General features: G+C 36.7%; 1 long non-coding RNA gene across 1 annotated transcript in view; it reads right to left on the minus strand.

The window, feature by feature from the left end:
- Positions 1-6,919: 6,919 nt before the first annotated feature.
- The window catches only part of LOC103883934, a 115,926-nt gene continuing 100,829 nt past the window's right edge, over positions 6,920-22,016 (minus strand). Inside the window, exon 6 of the long non-coding RNA XR_001902034.3 lies at positions 6,920-8,714. This is a non-coding gene — a long non-coding RNA (uncharacterized LOC103883934). The remainder of the gene's footprint in view (positions 8,715-22,016) is intronic.

Consider the following 22,016-nt stretch of genomic DNA (forward strand, 5'->3'; position numbering starts at 1 on the left):
ACAAAAACTCTGTGGGACACATTCAAATCAGAGCAGCATTCCTGCCAGTTTATGGGCTCCAAGTGCTTCTGCTTTAGGTAAGTGGATCTTAGCTGCAACTCACTGGATTGGCCTCTCTCTCCAGATTTCAGGGTGGTGGTTTGCCCTGTAACCTCAAGAAAGTCATTGACTTTTGGTTTATTCAGATTTTTCTTGTTGTTAAGATTGGAGTGGTATTATCCAAGCTCTTTCCATGTTGGAGCTGAAACCATAAGTTTGCATCAGTTGCTTTTAAAATCTCTCCAGATGATTCTAATACGCAGCCAGAGTTCAAAACCACTGGAGGAAAGTGAAGAAGCTTTGAACTCACCTTGCTTTGAATCCCTGCTCTGACTTCTAGAACCTGTGACAGTGAGTGACTATGAACAAATTATTACTCTTTCTGAAACTCAGTTTCTACACCTGTCAAATGGGATACTTCCTACTTTACAGCATTCTTGTAAGAATTAGAAACAATGTGATAGGCATAATATTGCCGTATACTAGCTTCGCATTCCTTTTGTTACAACTAGCTTTTATTGAACACTTATTTAACATTGAGTATTTTCAAACAGTAAATCTACATTGGCTCATTGTCTCTACGTAAATCTCATTGAGAAAAAGTCTAATTCTTTGTAGGTGAAGAAACTGAGGCATAGAGAAATTCAGTAACGTGCCCTGGGTCACACAGTAAGTAAATGGTAGAACTGGCATTTGAATTCAAGTAATGTGGCTCCATAATCTCTACCCATCTTCTACACTCTGCTCCCTGGAAAAGATATGCATAGTCTGTTTAGACGGCAGTGAGTGGCTAAGTTAATTTGTGTTGAGTAAAGATGAAGAAAAACTGACACATATTCACAATAAATTAATCAAATAATACTGAACACATTCCTGTAATGTCTGTATCTATATAAAAAGTATAGTTGTTTAAAAATCTGTGCAGATAAGAATTTTAGACACTAAAATGAATTGACCTTCAATTGGAAAACTTTTTTGTACTTGGGTCTTTCCCAGTAAATTCAAGTTGAGATCCAGCGTTCTGTGCAGTTTTTATTATATAACAGTATTTGTTTATTAGAATAAATTATAAATGTTAAATTTGCTTAAGATACTCTGAATTTGCATACCTGGTTTGCGTACATTAATTAAGGAAAAATATTTTAATTCAATCAGCCATTTTTCCCACATGAAACCAATAAATCATTTTGAATTACCTTCTTAAATGCTTGAACCATGAAGTTATATAGCAAAAGAAAAATGTTGAAACTTAGTAAGGCTAATGAGTAATTTTTTTAACTATATATTTTAAAAATCTACTACACCAGATCAATTATATAGTTATACCTTTATGTATACTATATGAAATATAGTTATACCTATAATTTCAATATTAGCATAGGGCAACACATTATTTGCTGCTTATATAACAGAATCATAATCATCAATTCATTTTTATAACAGTTTTATTGAGATAACTGATCATTATTAGAGCACTCTCTAACAGAATTCGAAACTCAAGACTAAAAGTTCAAGAACTATCTTAAATGCAAAAATTGATTTTTAAAAATATTCTGAACTGAGAGCTATCTGGCAGTACAGCCAATTCTGAAAACTGAAATCCCCTTGCAGTAGCCATTTATGTGTTATTCGCCATTCTGCTGCAAATCATGTTAAAGCAGATGTCTAATTAGATGGCAAGATTTCTATACGTTTGGATTATGACAAATACATAAAACTCACATAGATTTCGAAAGCACTCTGAATAATTACTTAAATCAAAATGCTCTGTAGGCATAATGGAATAATATTCGACTAATAGAATCTTTTGTTGCCTCCTGCTTAGGGAATTCCAAAAAGCTTTCCTATATCCCAAATATTGTCAAATTCTTTCAATGAGACCTGAGATACAATCTGTTCAGATGCCTTCATTGTATGAAACAGTCATCACTGTAAAATGTATGGCTCCATCATGACCTAATACAACACAGTGATTTGCAATATCGTGATTACCACTGTGATTTGATTCATTAATTCTCAGTAACAGTTGTTAATCAGCTCATTAAGCAAGTATTGTATGGAATATTTCAACCAGGGAAACCTCTTAAAAACCACTAAATATCTTCTTTTGCAGGGGGTAGGAAAAGGAAATAGGTTTAATGCCAGAGGAGTAGTCTCTAAATATGGCTGTTTATCAACTATGGCAAAGTTTTAAATCATTAAGCTTTTATAAAACTATATAAATTCTGAGCATTTTGTGCCTTTTCCAAAAAAGGTGCTCACAGTGAGATAACTCCTCTCCTCAGGCCTTCCTGGATTTAGCAACTATTTTGTTAAGATGTAAGAACAAACTCTAGGCCGGGCGCGGTGGCTCATGCCTGTAATCCCAGCACTTTGAGAGGCTGAAGTGAGTGGATCACCTGAGGTCAGGAGTTAAAGACCAGCCTGACCAATATGGTGAAACCCCGTCTCTACTAAAAATACAAAAATTAACTGAGCATCATGGTGTGTGCCTGTAATCCCAGCTACTCAGGAGGCTGATACAGGAGAATTTCTTGAACCCAGGAGGCAGAGGTTGCAGTGAACCAAGATCGCACCACTGTACTCCAGCCCAGACGACAGAGTGAGACTCCATCTCAAAAAAAAAAAAAAAGAGAAACAAACTCTAAACCTGCATCTCACATTTCACCAATATGTTGTTTCTTTTTCTTGCTTCTATAACATATAATTCAATAATGTATTCAAGTATTTGAAATATTGAGGGTTACGTTTAAATTTAATTTGGGTATTGCGTTAGTCGACTTTAAGCAACTTATTTTATCTTGAAGTATGTGACATGTAAATGTCTATGAGTGATAAACAAGTTAAAGTGCTTTAACTAACAGTAACAAAAATGTATGACTTACTTCCCAGTTCACAAAGAAATTTTACATGCATGACTTACTTTAATCCTTACAAAACCTGGAAGAATGTTACCATTAGCCCAAATCTATGCACAAGAAACCCGAAGCTCTAGTTAAGTGACTTGCCTAATTGAAAAGTTTGTACGTTCAGTTCTTACAATCACAAACTTTATGTTCTTTTACTAAAACACGCTGATTTTCTCAGTAACTAATCAGAAGCTGGCAGCCTCTCCATGGAAATATGCCTTGTTTTTGTTAAAGGAAAAATTATTGGTGACACTTATTAAAGATGGTAAGGAAGACTTTATCCAAGAAGGACTACCACAATGGGGCTTTCTATTAGAGTAAGAGAGAGATGCTGGGCTCAGGTCCAAAAACAATAAGGAAAACTAGGGATTTATAGCCAAGGAGCAGGGTAGTGTATCGGAGGATGGAAAATTACTAAGAGGAAGGGCGATTGCTCAAGTGACCTCACAGGATCTTTGCTGAAGGCAGGCCAGGGTGATTCGGTATCAAGGGTGGTCAGACCGAGGGTGGGGGATTTTTGCTAAGCTGACTCAGCAGGATTCTTGCTAAAACTGGAATAACTGGGCCAAGGGCAGAGCCCAAGATTAGAGCCTTGTCAGAAAGAGGACTGAGAGGTGCCCAGTCTGAATTAAGTCAAAGAGAAAGAAACTCCATGCTCCTTCTACTAAAACACATCAATTTTCTTAGTAACTGATCAGAAGCTAGCAGGCCTCCCATTGTGATATGTCTTATCATCCATAACCCAGAAGAAGGAGGCCTTAAGCATAAGGGTAAGAGAGATCTAGTTAATGCTTAGGAATGAAGTGGTATAAAATCAGACTTCAAGAAAAGCTTCCATGCAGTGTTATTTACGTTTGGAAGCACAACCATGGCCAAAACCTTCCGATACACCGTAAGTCATTTATCTCAAGTCCAAGGAAACTAAATGATAGATCAGACTCATCGAATTAGAGCCAATCAAGCATATGACTTGAAATTATTCCAGTCAAATTCTAATACCAGCATCTTCTACCATTCTAGGTACAAAGTCTCATGAAGTATGACAAGCACTTCACGTGCTTTCCTTCTAAAATGAGACAGTTTCTCCTAATCGCTTGCCCATGCATACATTCAATGCATGCTTTGCAATTCACACGGCCACTTCCATCTCTTCAGTGGCCTAAGGACAGACACTAAAAATAAGCTCATGATTTGTAAGAAAAACAGATACTGATGAATTCCAAATAACCTTATCCAACTTATATAAACCAGCTCAAGTAGGCATTTTACTAATTTAATTTTAGTTTCCCAGGTATTAATTGGATTGATCAGTATTCATTCAGATTTGTCACTGGTTGTGCCTGCTGTGCATTAGTTCTGCTTTTTGTCAGCCTATTAATTTTCAATAAATAATGTCTTGGAAATTGCAGATGAGTAAATTAAAGTGTTAATTGGTGATGTTGTAATGTGTAATATTTCTTTAATATTTGTTTTTTAAAACAAAATACACTAGTGTCACATTTATGAAATTTATTTATACTCAGTTTTTAAAAGAATTTCAGACTGCTTATACAAGGTCAAACGTTTTATGTTTATAAAATGGAAACAGGGACAACATTGTTGGAAAAGTTAGCTGATTAATCTTGATAAGAATTGTGTTTCTACAATCTCTGCTTTTGAAGTTACACTGCGTCTAACACTGTCCTAAAAATACAACTTGCAAGGAATAATAAAGCCAAGGCTAAATTTGTGTATTGTCAAATTTCTCAAAGGAAGAAAAGTTATTGTTAAAATTTCTTAAGTGGCTCCTGAGTACCTCCTTTTGTATTTCTTTATTCCATTTGCTCTGCCGTCATTCTTTTATTACAGGTTATACTTTGTCCCTATTTTATAGGTATTATTATTCCTTTTCACTCTTGACCAGACCAAAAGCTAATATCACATACAGTGTACCTTGGGAAATTCTGCCTTCGAGGAATAGCCCACTAAGTATAAAGAAAAATACACTTTGCTCTGGGTATGGTGGCTCATGTCTGTAATCCCAGCACTTTGAGAGGCTGAGGTGGGCAGATTGCTTGAGGCCAGGAGTTCAAGACCAGCCTAGACAACATAGAAAAACCCTGTCTCTACAAAAAAATTAGCCAGACATGGTGGCGAGCGCCTGTAGTCCCAGCTACTGGGGAGGTGGAGGTAGGAGGATCATCTGAGCCCGGGAGGTTAAGGCTACAGTGAGCCATGATCACACCACAGGACTCCAGCCTGGGTGACAGAATGAGACCCTGTCTCAGAAAAATACACTTGGCATTGAGACCCTCTCCTGGCACATTCCAGGGGAAGTCATTGATAGTCACCAGGAAGTGCAGTCCCACCTGTTTGTCGTATCTAGAAAGATGTGACCTATCCAGCTAGTATTATAGAGTTAGATCATGTAATTATGTATTTATTCCAGTTATTTGAATAATACAATTAAAACTTGCAGGGCAGTTTCACTTGAGATGACAAATAGCACAACTTATCATTATTTATTATTGAAAACTTTCTACACCAATCTGCCTGCAAAAGACCACTCCAGGCTTCAATGGACAAATGGTACGTTGGCGCTAGAGATACTGAGTTAGAACTTGGGAGATAAAGCCTGAGGGTTTCAGCCTTCAGCAGGGAGGCGGAAAAACTCACACCACAAATGAGATTAAAAATACAGTCAACTACTCAGATGGAAATTTGGCAGAGTTGACAGGGGGAAATGGGTTCTCATTCAGAAGGACCCTCAAAATGTGATGCATAGAATAAATGGTTAATAAAAATCTAGTAAGTTAGGGTTATTGAGGGGCTCTAGTTTAATGTAGAATATGTGGGGAGCTCAGAATCAGAGACTTCTCTTGTGTAAACCCTTTTTGAAGTGGACACCTTCAGGCTTTGGTGAAACCTGGCTCATGTGGGATCATGTAACAATACTTTCTCAATTTAAGAGAAATGAGTAAATATTACTTAAACTTATCTAGGTTATTTGGTCATTTACTGAGATGGTTATATACAGTAAAGTTTCTGTCAACTAAAATCAAACCTAAACAAAACCTTTCATCGTAATTCATTGTGCTTCCACTTTTAGGAAAAAATAGGTCAGTTGTAAGAAAACAAGCTGAGATCAAAGATTGAGTTAAAAAAAAACTTTTAGAATTCACACTACATTTTTCTAAATCATCAAAAAGGACTTGACTTTATACCTAATTATATTCATCCTCAGCCAACAAAATTTCCTAACACATTTTGAATGATTTTTAGCAAGCAAAGAAATAGTATTATATTAGTGAGGACTGTCTTGGATGCAAGTCACAGAAAACCCAACCAAAATTGGCTCATGTAACTGAATTCCACATGAATCAAAACCAGTTGGATTGAACTCATCAGGGCTCACCCTCCATCTTTTGGTTCAGCGCTTGTCCATTTGACTTGACTCTCAGTCTTTGGGTTGGGACACAATCACTGTCAGCAAGCCCTTAGCCAGCTTCTCCCAGGTTCAAATACAGAGGAAAAAGTGTGTACCTCTTTATCGGCAGTGACAACAACAGCCTCAGTTACATCTGATTGACTTTGAGTCTCTGTGTACAAGACACTATGACTGTCTGATTGGCCAGACCTGGGACATCAAAACACTAAATGTCCACTGTATTAGTTTGTTCTTGCATTGCAAAAAAGAAATACCTGGGACTGGGTAATTTAGAAAGAAAAGAGGTTTAATTCACCTATGGTTCTGCAGGCTGTACAGGAAACATTATTCTGGTATCTGCTAGGCTTCTGGGGAGGCCTCAGGATACTTAGAATCATCATGGAAGGTGAAAGGGGAGTTGGCACTTCACATGGCTGGGAGCAGAGAAAGAGAGAGAGTGGGAAGGTACTACACACTTTTAAACAACCAGATCTCATGAGAACTCTATCACAAGAATACCACTAGGGGGATGGTGCTAAACCACCCTCATGATCCAATCATCTCCCACCAGGCCCCTTCAGCAGCACCGGAGATTACATTTCAACATGAGACACGGATGGGGACACAAATCCAAACCTACTAAAGTTCTTAAGGAATCATTAGGCTCCACTAGGAGCTCCTCTATTATATAAATTTAGTTTCTTATGAATGCTTTTTATCTCCACTACTTTACACAATACATGGCACAAAGTAGATACCCAATAAACGCATCTTTAATTGAAGTGAACTTTTTTCATTATTTAGTAATTTAAAAAATGATAAATCTATTATAAAAGAAAAGTTTGAACTTCAGTTGGCATCGAGACACCCAAATAGAAAGGAATATAAACAAGGATGACATGGCATCAGAATACTATTTCTAAAATTGTTTTCCATGGAACATTAAGTCCTTGACATGCTCTGTGAGGAAATGGATTTGGGAAATGATGATTGCCGTATCTCCCTCTTGTTGACTCACAGGGATTAGTATAGTATTAAGAACCCCAAGAATCCCATGAGTAATTAAGACTGCTTGACTTTGTTATTAGTGTTTCCCAAATTTACGTGTTGAAGGATTTGTCATAGAAATCATTTTGGTAGGAAATGGGCTGGACTCTCACAAAGCAGGACTAGAAAAATGACTGACTGTGTGGTTGGTTTAGGTGGGGATCAAGATAGTTTCATATACACGATAAGGAAAAGTTTTCAAATGATATAAATGTTCATACAAATGAAATTGTTTAATTACTGATGAATGAAATGTAACAAAACCGTAAAAATTATAAATATCTATATTTACTGGCATGAAAACAAGTCTGCGGCATACAGTATATAGAACACAGGTTTGAATCAAATGTCCATTGTCTCTTGCATTTTTTAATAAAAAATGAATAAGTGGATATTTTTACACAAAGAAAAACTCTCAAATTGTACAGCAAAAATCTAAGGAATGTGAAGGTGTTTGTGGTTAATTTTTATTTTCTTCTTTGATCTTCTGTATTTTGGATTCGGGGAATGTGTATGTGTGTGTTTTCTGGCCATGAGCATGTATTGCTTTTATAAAGGTTTTTTAAAGTTATTTTAATTTTTCCAAAAAATTGCATAATATTAAGTATTATTAATATCTTCCCTTTCTAATTTGAACATAAGTTGATGCACTTTTAACATCATGTGCAATTTCAAACTCATATGCATTTATTCTTTTCTCAAAAATAAAACTACTTCTAGGTGCTACAGAAGTCAAAAAGAAAGGCTTGTAGCTAGAGCACTTCAAAAAGTCCTCAACCAATTCATGTATCAGCTGCCTCAGTACCAGATTTCAATGAAGCACATAAATCAGAACAACTTGACATTAACATCAGTCCAATAGAGATGTCAAAAGTATAGGGTGCAATTAGGAGCTGAAAAATAACAAAGTGAAGAGATATCATCAAATCACAGGAGAGATTGTAATGGCCCTTGACACTAGCCAACTAATGAAGCTGATTGAACTATTCAATGGCTTTTATTTCAGGAATGAAGAGGTGGGGGTGGAGAAGGACCTTCCTGGGTAGTGGAAAGATGGAATCATTGACAGAATACCCTCAAAGGAAGCTCTCCTCAAACCACTGAGTTGGAATAATACTGCCACACTCTGGGGTCAGCATAAGCTTATGCTGGGCATGGTGAGGTCACAGATGCAGCAGGCAGAAAGATGGCATGTTTACATCCAGATCTGAGAAATAAGGTCAGTTCATCATTCGCTCTTATGGAAGGCCTCAGAGACAACAGAAACTTCTTTCCTCTGGTCTCAGTTTCTTTTCTTTTGTCCAATGTTATACCTGAATAAAGAAAGAATTACTTCTCAGGTATGAGTGATAGAGGCAGATACTGGCCTAGAAATTGTCTTGCATTCTTTCCAGGGGAAAATAAGTGACAAAGCCCTGGTAGGAGACAGAATAGCAAAAGTGTGTTGGGATCAGTTCTTACCCAGAAACCCGATAGCTATTGGATGGGAAAATGCTGAAAGAGATTTTTTTGTTGATATTTTATTATGAAAATTTTCAAACATATAGTAAAATTGAAATAATACGATGAGCACGTATGTACTCATCACCTAGATTCAGCATGCATTCTCATGATCACATATGATTTATTTATGTAGATGTCTAATCTCTGTTTTCCTGAACCTAAAACTTGAAAGTGGGTTATAGGAATTAGGACATTTCACTTCTACATTCTTCAGTCTGCATCTCCTTAAAAAAAGCACCTTTCTCTATAAAAAATGAACATTATCACACTTGGTAACATTTTTAAAAACTCTAACATCATGTAATCTTCTCTATGCAAATTTCATGTTATTGATTATTTTGCTTTAAAACTTTATTTTAGGAGGAGAAGATAGCCAAAGTTTGGTTAATGGAGGCAAAGCACAGCCAGATAGAAGGAATAAGTTATAGTCCTCTATAGAGCTATAGAGTGATTATAATTAGCAACAATCTATTGTATGTTTTTAAATAGCTATACACAAACAACTATCCAGTTTCAATTGATATATCATCCATTGGTGATTGGTATCTAAATCAATTGCTTATTAGGAATTTTAAGAAGTGATCATCTAATTTCATCATTATTTCTCCACTTATTGCAAGATAATCTTTGAAACTGAACAATAATAACAGGATCCAGAGTCTCTACAATATAGCATGCACAAAGTCTAGACTATAGTTCAAAATTAGCTAACATACAAAGAAACAGAAAATGGGACTTATACACAAGAGAAAAGGAAATCATGTAGACCAACATGGAGATGCTGGAATTAGCAGACAAGAGTTTTAAAGCAGCTAATATAATTATGCTCAAGAACATAAAGAAAAATACAATCATGATAAACAAATAGGAAATACCAGGAGAGGAATAGAAGCTTTTTTTTTTTTTTAAAGAACCAAAAAAAGAACAAATTTGGAGGACTTTAAGTCTGTTCCTGATTTCAAGACTTACTAAAAAGTTAAAATAATCAAAAGAGTGTATTACTGACATGAGAATGAACATCTACGCCAATGGAATAGAATTTAGTGTTCAGGAATAAACCCTTACTTTTATGGTCAATTGACTTTCAACAAATATACCAAGGCAATTCAATGAAGAAAGGATAGTCTTTTCAACAAATTATACTGAGACAATTGGATATGTATATGCATGCAAACAAAAAAAAATTTTAGAGCCTTACCTAATGCATTACACACAAATTAAATTAAATGGATCATATAACTAAATATGAGAACTCAGACTCTTAGGAAAAAAAGAGGGTAAATCTTCATAACCTAGAGTTAGGCAAAATATCTTAGATATGACACCCAAATTGCAACCAATAAAAGAAAACTATTGCTAAATCACACATTAAAACTTTTGCATTTTTTAAATCACCAGCATTTCTATACAGCAACAATAAGACAAGCAGAGAGTCAAATCATGAATGGACTTCCATTCACAATTGCTACAAAGAGAGTAAAATACATAGGAATACAGCTGACGAGGGATGTGAAGGACATCTTCAAGGAGAACTACAAACCACTGCTCAAGGAAATAAAACAGGATACAAACAAATGGAAAACATTCTATCCTCATGGATAGGAAGAATTGACATCATGAAAATGGCAATACTGTCCAAAGTAATTTGTAGATTCAATGCTATTCCCATCAAACTACCATTGACATTCTTCATAGAACTAGAAAAAACTACTTCAAATTTCATATGGAACCAAAAAATAGCCTGTATAGCCAAGAAAATGCTAAGCAAAAAGAACAAAGCTGGAGGCACCACACTACCTGACTTCAAACTATATTACAAGGCCACAGTAAGCAAAACAGCATGGTACTACTACCAAAACAGACACATAGATCAATGGAACACAACAGAGACCTCAGAAATAACACCACACATCTGCAACCATCTGATCTTCGGCAAACCTGACAAAAACAAGCAATGGGGAAAGGATTCCCTATTTAATAATTGGTGCTGGGAAAACTGGCTAGCCGTATGTAGAAAACAGAAACTGGACCCCTTCCTTACACCTTATACAAAAATTGACTCAAGATGGATTAAACACTTAAATATAAAACCCAAAACCAGAAAAACCCTAGAATAAAACCTAGGCAGAACCATTCAGGACATAGGCCTTGGCAAATACTTCATGACGAAAATGCCAAAAGCAATTGCAACAGAACCAAAATTGACAAATGAGATCTAATTAAACTAAAGAGCTTCTGCACAGCAAAAAAAAACTATGGTCAGAGAACAGACAACATATAGAATGGGAGAAAAATTTTTGCAATCTACCCATCTGACAAAGGTCTAATATCCAGAATCTACAAGGAACTTAAACAAATTTACAAGAAAAAACAAACAATGCCATCAAAAAGTGGGCAAAGGATATGAACAGATACTTCTCAAAGGAAGACATTTATGCAGCCAACAAACATAAAAAAGCTCAAAATCACTGATCATTAGGTAAATGCAAATCAAAATCGTATGGAGATACCATCTCATGCCAGTCAGTATGGTGATTATTAAAAAGTCAAGAAACAACAGATACTGGTGAAGCTATGGAGAAATAGGAAGGCTTTTACATTGTTTGTGAGAATGTAAATTAGTGGAAGACAGTGTGGTTATTTCTCAAAGATCTAGAACCAGAAATACAATTTGACCCAGCAATCTCATTACTGGGTATATACCCAAAGAAATATAAATCATTCTACCATAAAGACACAGGCCACATATCTTTATTGCAGTGCTATTTACAATAGCAAAGACTTGGAACCAACCCAAATGCCCATCAATGATAAACTGGATAAAGAAAATTTGGTACATATACTCCATGGAATACTATGCAACCATAAAAAGAAATGAGATCATGTCCTTTGCAGGGACATGGATAAGCTGGAAGCGATCATCCTCAGGAAACTAACATCGGAACAGAAAACCAAACACCACATGTTCTCACTCATAAGAGAGAGAGTTCAACTCACTCTCATTGAACAATGAGAACACAGGGACACAGGGAGGGGAACAATACACAGCAGGGCCAGTCAGGATGTGGGGAGAGAGGGGAAGGAGAGCATTAGGAGAAATAGCCAATGCATGCGGGGCTTAAAACCTAGATGATGGGTTGATAGGTGCAGCAAACCACTATGGTACAGGTATACCTATGTAACAAACCTGCACATTCTGCACTTGTATCCAGGAACTTAAAGTAAAATAAAAATAAAAATAAAAAAACTTTTGCTCTTTAAAAAGTACTATGAAGAAAGAAAAGAAAGCCACAGATTGGGAGAAATATTTGCAACTTATGTATCTGAGAAGAGACTTGTATCCAGAATATATCAATAACTCTTACACTTCAATAATAAGACAACCCAACTTAAAATGGGTAAAAATTAAAAATTTGGAATAGAAATTTAAACAAAAAAGATGCTCAACATCATTTGTTACTAGGAAAACACAAACTAAAGCCATAGAGAAATACCACTTTAGATCCACAATGCTGGGGCAAGTAGAGGAGAGGCTGTCAACCCAAAATTGTATGCCCCAAAAAGTCCTTTATGAATGAAAGAAAAATAAAGACATTTTAAGATAAATTAGGATTAGGAGAATTCATCAGTGACAGCCTGAACTACAAACAAATGGAAAATAAAGTGACTCAGTCTGAAGTGAAGAGAAGGAAAATTATATTTGGAGGGAAAAATGAAGAGTGCTAGAAACGATAAACCTATAAGTAAATGTTAATTACAACTTTTCCTCTTAATCTCTTTAAAATATATGACTTACTTAAAAACTATAGCATTGAAATATGATATTTATGCATAATGTAATAAACGTGCCAACCTAACAAAAAGGATAGTGACAGGGAATAAATGAATTTATGCATTTCCAAGACCAAATAAATAAAATGAGAAATAATAAAGCAGACATCACAACAGATACCGCAGAAACACAAAAGTTTATTAGAGACTATTATGAACAACTATACAACAGTAACTTTGAAAAACCTGGAGAAAATATATGAATTTCTGGAGAAATACAACCCACTAAGATTGAATCAGAAAGAAACATAAAACCTAACCAGACTAATAACAAGTCACTAGATTAAATCATTAATACAATGTCTCCCAACAAAGGAAAATTCGGGACCAATGGCTTCACCACCGAATTCTACCAAACCTTTAAAAAGGAATTAATACCAATTCTTCTCAGAATATTCCAAAAATTGAAGTCAAAGGAATGTTTTCAAACTCATTTTACAGGGCCAGAGTAACACTGATACCAAAACCAGACAAGCACACAACACAAAAAGGAAACTATAAGCAAATATTCCTGATGAATATAGATACACAAATCCTCAACAAAATACTAGCAAACCAAATTCAACAGCAGTCAAAAAGTTAATATACTAGGATTGAATGGGATTTATCCCAGGAATACAAGAATGATTCAGCACAGGCATGTCAATAGACATAATACATTAACAGAACGAAGGACAAAAACCAAATGATCATATCAATAGGCACAGAAAAAGCATTTGACAAAATTTAATATTCCTTTATAACAAATCTTAATAAATTGGATATAGAAGGAAAGTGCCCCAGCACAATAAAGGCTGTTGTTGGGGATGTAAACTAGTAGTGCCACTGTGGACAACAGTATGGAGGTTCTTCAAAAATCTACAAATAGAACTACTATATGATCCAGCAATTCCACTACTAGGAATTTTTCCCCAAAAAAAGGACATCAGCGTGTTGAAGAGTCATCTTCACCCCATGTTTATTGTGGCACTGTTCACAATAGCCAAGATATGGAATCAATCTAGGTGTCCAACAACAGTTGAATAGATAAAGAAACTTTGACATATACACACAATGAAATACTATTCAGCCATAACAAAAGAATACAATCCTTTCATTTGCAGCAAAAGTACTTTAAATATAAAGACAGAAACAGGTTGATAGTAAAAGGGTGAAAAACATACACTATGGAATCATTGTGAAGAGGATGCCATGGACATATTAATATGAGATAAAGTACACTTCATGACAAAAATTGTTATCAAAGATAAGAGAGATATTTAAAAACAGATAAAAGACATTTCAAAATGATTCATAAGGAAGACAAAACAATCATAAGTATATGTGTTTAATAACAGAGCTTCAAAATATATAAAGTAAAAGTTGACAGAACTAAAGGAACAAGAAGAAACATCAACAGTCATGGAGGGAGATTTTAAACACCACCTCTCTAGGTAATTGACAATTGAGAAAAAAATTTCAGAAGATCTGAAAGTCACTACGAACCACAATGAATTAATTGACTTTTACAGTACAATACATCCAACAACTTCATGCTACACTTTATTTACAGGTGAACATGTACTTTCACCAAGATAGACCATATGCTGGACTGTAAAGCAAGTTTTAATACATTTCAAGATCTCTAACCATAATAGAATTAAATTAGAAATTGATAATGATAAAATATCTTCAAAAACTTCACATATTTGGAAAATAAACAACACAACTGTATCCATGAAAATTTTCCTTGAAATTCTTTAAACCAACTTTCGTAATCTAGTTTACCTATCAACTAGTCTGACTCAAATGTTACTCTCTCCTTAAAGACTTTTCTGACGTACTACTAAGCTCTTGGTCTTTATTCTCAAAAACATGAATTCCTTAACCTGTTGTTCTCTTAGAGAAACTTTATTTCTCTCTTTTGGCACGTATCACTCAGTGTTTTGTTCATTCGTGTAATTTTGCTCCCACTGCAGTGCCTTTCATTTATTTTTGTAATTTTTTTGATACGTAATATTGTACATATTTACGGGGTACATGTGATATTTTGTTACCTGCATACAATATGTAACCATCAAGTCCTTTATTATTATTGTTATTTTTATTTTTGAGATAGAGTCTCGCTCTGTCGCCCAGGCTGGAATACAGTGGCCCAATCCCGGCTCACTGCAAGCTCCGCCTCCTGGGTTCACACCATTCTCCTGCCTCAGCCTCCCGAGTAGCTGGGACTACAGGTGCCCGCCACCTTGCCTGGCTAATTTTTTTTATTTTTAGTAGAGATGGGGTTTCACTGTGTTAGCCAGGATGGTCTCGATCTCCTGACCTCATGATCCGCCCGCCTCGGCCTCCCAAAGTGCTGGGATTACAGGCGTGAGCCACCGCGCCCGGCCCCTTTTTTGTTTTTATATCCCCAGTTCCTGGTGCAGAGTAGACCCTTGATACATAGTTGTTTAAAAGAAAGATAATAAGGCCAGGTACGGTGGCTCACACCTGTAATCCCAATGCTTTGGGAGGCCGAGGAGGGCGGATCACTTGAGGTCAGGAGTTGGAGACTAGCCTGGCCAACATAGTTCTACCAAAATACAAAAATTAGCCAGGCGTGGTGCAGCAGCCTGTAATCCCAGCTACCTGGGAGGCTCAGGCGTCAGAATCGCTTTAACCGGGGAGGTGAAGGTTGCAGTGAACCAAGATAACTCCACCGCACTCTAGCCTGGGAGACAGAGCGAGACTGCATCACAAAAACAAAAACAAAAACAAACAAACAAACAAAACTACACACACACACACACACACAAAATTAAAATAAATAAATAAAGATACTAAGGAAGAAAAGAGGAGAGGAAGAGAGGTTAGGGAAAGAGAGCAAGAAAGAGAGGGAGGGACAGAGAAAGGAAGGAAAGGAGAAATGAAGGAAAGAAGAGAGGGAGGGAGGCAGACAGGGAAAGATTGAAGGAGGAAGAGAGGAAGGAAGGGAAGACAACCATGTTTTAACTCAAAGAAGTCGGGCCTTTTTAGTTATAATCACATGATTCTAAGCCCCAAAAGACAAATGTTTTATTTATTGTATCTTCTTTACCTAGAAAGTGATTTGGAATATTTTTCAATAGCTAAAAAATTATCTCTGCTGTGAAGAGAGTAGAGCCTGAAGATACTGTTTATGACAGATCCAGGTTTGTAAAAACATTTTTTCCTGTGTATCTCATGCATAGAGCTACATAGTTTTACAGCCAACATTTGAGCAAAGTAATTTTGAGGGCATCTAAGTGTCAGCTACCCACACTGGTTTCAGTTATTAAAGGATTAGCTGGTACATATAATGAAAATTTATTCCTCCAAATCCGGATATAGCTTATTGGAAAAAATTGCAGTCTAAATCAAGAGTATATGGAGCCCATAGAGGTTTAGGACGAGGTAATATATTTCACTCTCAATATGATCTCATTGACTTAAAATGCTAAGAGGCATCGGTTTTGCTGAGATTTTATCCTACAAAATTTGGACTGGGAAGATTGCATCCTTGTGAGTCATTTCCCCAATACTAGCTTTCTGAATTTTAACGGTATGTGTCTGTTTATGTGCAATTATTGCTACACTTATTTGAAAACAATATGTGGGATAATTCTAGGAGGAATGATACTTAAATCTTGAATCAAGATGGTAGTATTGTTGATTATTAAATACTTAGCCTTGATTTACTTGCATCCCCAAGAGAACACTTTCAGACTTCACTGCAAATAATCCTGTATGCTTTAAAATAGGTATCACTCTGTTGACACATAATCTTTCCATACATGAACAACAATTCATTTACCAATTAAATATATGTGGAGAACATTGTGCCAGGCACTGGGTTTCTAACTCTAAACCCAAACTCTGTCATAGGAAGTGATAAGAAAGAACACAGAGGCTAATAAACATCCATGACAACAGGATGTTTAAGGGCTTGAATAGGGGACGTTCTGACTATTAGGGCAGCTAAGATATTTCTTAAGAAAATAGCATCTAAACTGACGTCAGTCACAACAGCAATGATCCAGCCGACAACAACAGTTCTCTTGTAAATCAAGTGACTGTTTCACAACGTCTTCTCTTATCCAATCTCCAACATCTCCTACACCTCTCATTTTCAGCTGATGGCTGTATTTCATACTTACGGAAAAAAAGAAACAAACATTTCTCATCCCCACTTCCACCAACAGACTTGCATCTTCTGCCAGGTTCCCTGCCCTAAATGTGTGCCTGGAATCCATCTCCTTGCACCGCCCCCATGACCTTGCTTCCTTTTTCTACTGCAATATCAATCAAATCATCTTTACTAGATCCTTCCCCAGGACGGTCAGCCACATCTTCATAGTAACCATCCTTTAAAGCAACACTCACCCTGCCCCACATCTCCCTCTAGATTTTTGGATATCATCCCACTTTTCTTTTATGCTCATATAAAATTCCCCAAAAACACTCACTACACTCACTCCTTTCTCTTCCCTACCTCCCATTCTCTTCAAAAATCTATTTTAATTGGCCCTTGTCCCCACCAAGAAACTGAAACAGCTCTTATCAACATCGCCAAAAACTATTTCTCATCAGAGTCAGAGTTTGCTTGACTTCTCAGCATCAGGTGACATGGATGACCACTCCTTGCTTCTCAGGGTTCTCCTGACACCACATTTCTACGTGTCTTCCTCCTCTTCACCAGCCACTCCACCTTCATCTCCTCTGCTGGCTCCTTCTTTCTATACCATATCCCTAAATATAGGAGTATCTAAGGTTTGGCCTTTGCCTCATCTACCCATCTACATTCTAAGTGATCTCATTAGGTCTTGTGACTTAAAATGTCATCTATAGGTTGGTGACCCTCTAACTCATACCCAGACTTCTCCCCTATATGCCAGGCTCTTGTATCCAGTCTCCTGCCTGGTCATTTATTCACCCCTTGATGGACAAACAGATTGTCTGCAGTCCTATTATATGAATAACAATAGGATGAACATCCTTGAAAATACATGTATTTTTGGGACCATCGTGAGAATTTCTCTGGGATGTATCTTCAGGATCAAGATTGTTGGATCACGTGATATACATAAATATAATTCCAGTACAGCAGTTGTTCTTAAGAATGGCTACAAGGGCTCTGGTAACCATGAGAGCTTTTCTATCTTGGTGGTGCTAAAGCCTGGCTGTATGTTAGGCTCACTTGGGGAGATTTTAAAAATCCAGTCACCTAGGCTATAAGCCAGGCTCATTAAGCCAGACTTTCTGGGAGCAGAATAGACACAGCAGTATTATTTACAGTTCCCTGGGAGATTCTAATATGCAAATAAGGCTGAGAACCGCTGCTGTATTTCCACATATTTACCAACACTTGGCTTTTTCCAGCTTTCTAGTATTGCCAATAGAATATCTGTTAAGTGTATCATTGTTATTTTAATCTGCATTTCTATAGGCATTTTCATTATTCTCAATACAATGAATCAGCTTTCTCAATATTGTCTTCTAAACAATTTGAACTTTTCCCATTATGATGGTCCTATAGATTGTCAAGCTCTTTGTAGCTAAAATCCAGTAAATCCACTTAGTTCACAGTATCTCATCAAACACAGCTCTAAAAAAGATTTCACACAATATGCGTTTGTCATAATTGTTAAAATATTGGGCACATAGTATCTATTGTGTGTGTATGTGTATGTGTGTGTGTGTGTGTGTGTGTGTAGTATGTATATACAGTTTATGCTTGAGCAAAATGGGTTTGAACTGCAGAGGTCCACTTAGACATGGATTTTCTTCCACCTGTGCCACCCCTGAGACAGCAAGATGAACCCCTTCTCTCACCCCTCCTCTCCCGACTCAACGTGAAGATGATGAGGTTGAAGACCTTTATGATAATCCACTTCCACTTAGTGAATGGTAAATATATTTTCCTTATAATTTGCTTAATAACATTTTCTTTTCTCTAGCTTACTTTCTTATGGGAATACAGAATGTAATACATATAACATACAAAATATGTGTTAATCGACTATTTTATGGTATGAGTAAGATTTCTGGTCAATATTAGGCAATTAGTAGTTAAGTTTATGGGGAAGCCAAAAGTTAGACTGGCATTTTTCACTGTGGGAACCGGGAAGCAGTGTCCCTAAGCCTCATATTATTCAAGGGTCAACAGTAGATGAGTGTATGCATATGTACGTGTATAGTTTGTTTGTGTGTAGTGTAGTTTTGTGTTGAGACCTTTGATTTTGGAAATGGAATAGTCCAGTAATTGAGAACTCAGATTCTGGTGTCGGACAGACTTAGATTTGAATTCCAGCTTTGCCCGTTGACCAGTTTGGAAACCTCAGGCAAGTTGCCAAATCTCTGCCGGAGCCTCGGGTTCTTTGTTGGTCGAGTGACAGTAATAACTTAGGCCACATATGTTTATTGTGGAGATTAAATAAGGAAATGTAGCTAAAGCATGAAATGCAATGCCTGATGCACTACATATGCTCCGTAAATGGTGGTTTTTGTCATGACTACACTTTATGTAACTTGCCATGCCAGGTGTTGCCTAGCTCTGGAATTTGAAGTACTTGTTCATTTATTAAGGTTGGTGCAAAAGTAATAGCAGGTTTGCCACTGAAAGAAATGGCAAAAACCGCAATTACTTTTGCACCAACATAATAGTTGTTGGAACAGATTGATCCTCTTCTTTTGAGAGAAAAATAATGCATGCATATTTTTCAGGTACCTCTGAACTCACTTTGGTTAACAGTAGCTTAGCATTACACTCAGGTAACAATAAAAGCCTAGTCTTTCATTTTTGCAACAGAATGATAACCATGCAACTTGAATTGAATGTTTCTGATCTATCAACATAAGTTACTTTTGGGAAACAAGAGTGTTAACACTTGGAGCTCATAGAGAACATATCAATTATGTGAACCTGCTCCACAAACACACCACAAGTCAACTGGTTATTGTGGGAGACCGTCCAGGGTAGTGCTTTCCAAAACTTAGATGACCAAATCGTGAAGCAAATTGTTGCTATATGGTTCAGATTTCCCTATTTCCAAAGAAGCCAGAAATGTAATTTTAAAAAATTAATTTCAGCTCTATTTACAATAGCCAAGTTATGGATTCAACCTAAGTGACCATTAACAGATGGAGGATAAAGAAAATGTGGTACATGTACACACGGGAATATTATTCAGCCATAAAAATGAAGGCAATCTGTAATTGATGACAACATAGAAGGAACTGGAGAACATTATGCTAGTGAAATAAGTTAGGCACAGAAAGAAAAATAGTACATGATAATAGTCCTGCCAGCTACTGGGACAAAATGCAACTGGACTGTGTAATTTTATCTCCTATTGAATCTTACCTTAAATAACATCCTAGCGCTATGGCCTGAGCGAGGTTCTGTGTTGCTAAATGCCTTGTTCATTCTTTTTGTTACTGTAATTCCATGTTTCATTACAATGTCTACCTTATGAACTGTATTTTCACCAATCAAAAAGTTCGTTGAGGACAGGGATTGCACCTAGATCTTAACACCTTACACCTCACACATTTTAGTTACTTAAAAATGTTTGTGGGATGAATAAATGACTAAATCCATAAACATCCTCTATGTCCTTCCAGGAGTTACTTAAGACTTGTCCATTTGCAAAATGCATCAAAGTCTTCTGACAAATAATTGTCAAAGAAACTAACAATTTAGTTTCTTGAATATACATTGTTTCCATAAAAATTTACTTTAAGACTTCACATACAAATTTTCACAGGTTTTATGAGAAATAGAAAACTCATCTTTTCAGGTGAAGTTAAATGTTTTCCCTTTGATCCAAAACCAACCATAAAACCTTTTTTCCTTGGCTGCCAGTAAGCTCAGAGGTACAGTTAACACTCAGTTGTAGTAACGATTGCATTGCTGAAACTATGTCTTTTCTGATCCTTCTTTTTTCCCCCCAACGTTTTCCATTTTGTTTTAATTGTCCTGTTTTATGCTTGTTAGTTGTGTCACTCAAGTAAAATATTTTATGGAAGCAGGCAACATAGAAATCATTAGAAAACAATTACGAAGTAAAATATACAGCAATTTGCTTTAGGACAAATCCACTCCAGAGGCTTCATCCAGTTAGCAATTAGCATCCAGCAGGTTTTAGCACCCATTTGCCACCTGTTCAGCAGTCTTAACTTTGTACTCCAGAACACCGCATGGCATTAGTGGTTACACTGAAGGGCTTGGTATCTATTGGAACAGTGAACTAAATGCTTCAGAGAAGAAGTGTATAGTACATGGACGCTGCCTTCATGGAGGTTGCCATCTCACTGTAGAAAACAAGATTTTTTACACTAGACTATTAATAATGAATCATGGTTGGTATATTCATTTGCTGTGCTGCTGTAACAAAGTACTACAAACTGGTGGCTAAAAACAATAGAAATGTCTTTTCTCGCTGTTCTGGAGGCTGGAAGACATCTGAAATAAAGGTGTGGGCACAGCCACGCTCTCTCTGAATGAAGTACCTAGGGAAGAATCTGTTTCATATCCTTCTCTTCGTTTCTTCTGTAGTCCTGGCAATGCTTGATGTCTAGCCACATCAATCTCTGCCTTTATCGACACGTGGCGTTCTCGCTGTATCTCTTCTCTTCTGATGAGAATCCCAGTCAGATTGGATTAAGGCCTGCACCACTCCAATATGATCCCAGCTGAATAAAGCCTTAGTTTCCAAATAAACTCACAGTCACAGGTACCGGGGGTTCAAACCTCAACATATCTTTCAGGGGGACAACATGAGACCCATACAGTTGGCATAAGAAAAAGTGCCAAGAAGTGCTGAACAGACACTTGGGAAGGTTCTTGAACAGAAATGTTGGGGTCCTGCTTAGAGAGGAGGCCTGCCAGTGGGTTTACATCTCAGTACTGTTCTAGGAGGGGGCCGCATCACTGACACTGAGGTATTTGTTGTCGGTGTGTCTTTTTTTTCACTAAGGGCATTTCCCTGTTATTCTGTTCACTCACCCCACCTCATCCTTTGTTGCAAACTGACTCTACCCGATATTGTTCTATTTGCAGAGCAATCTCATTTTAGACCTTGGCATTCTTAGTGTGCTCTGCATGTTGAGTTTTTATCAGTTGTGTGTGATGAGAAATTTCGAAGGCACTTTTTACAGGAAGGCCTTCCTTTACTTGTGTTCTTATCTCTTATTGCTATCACAAGCTCGTGTGATAGATTTTCCCAGCCTTAAATTCATAGAGTTCTCTGAAATAAACAGAAAATATACACACCTGATTTTTTTTTCTTTGCTGCTAACAG

Source organism: Papio anubis, chromosome 6, assembly GCF_008728515.1.
Source record: "Papio anubis isolate 15944 chromosome 6, Panubis1.0, whole genome shotgun sequence".
NCBI classification, from domain to species: Eukaryota; Metazoa; Chordata; class Mammalia; order Primates; family Cercopithecidae; genus Papio; species Papio anubis.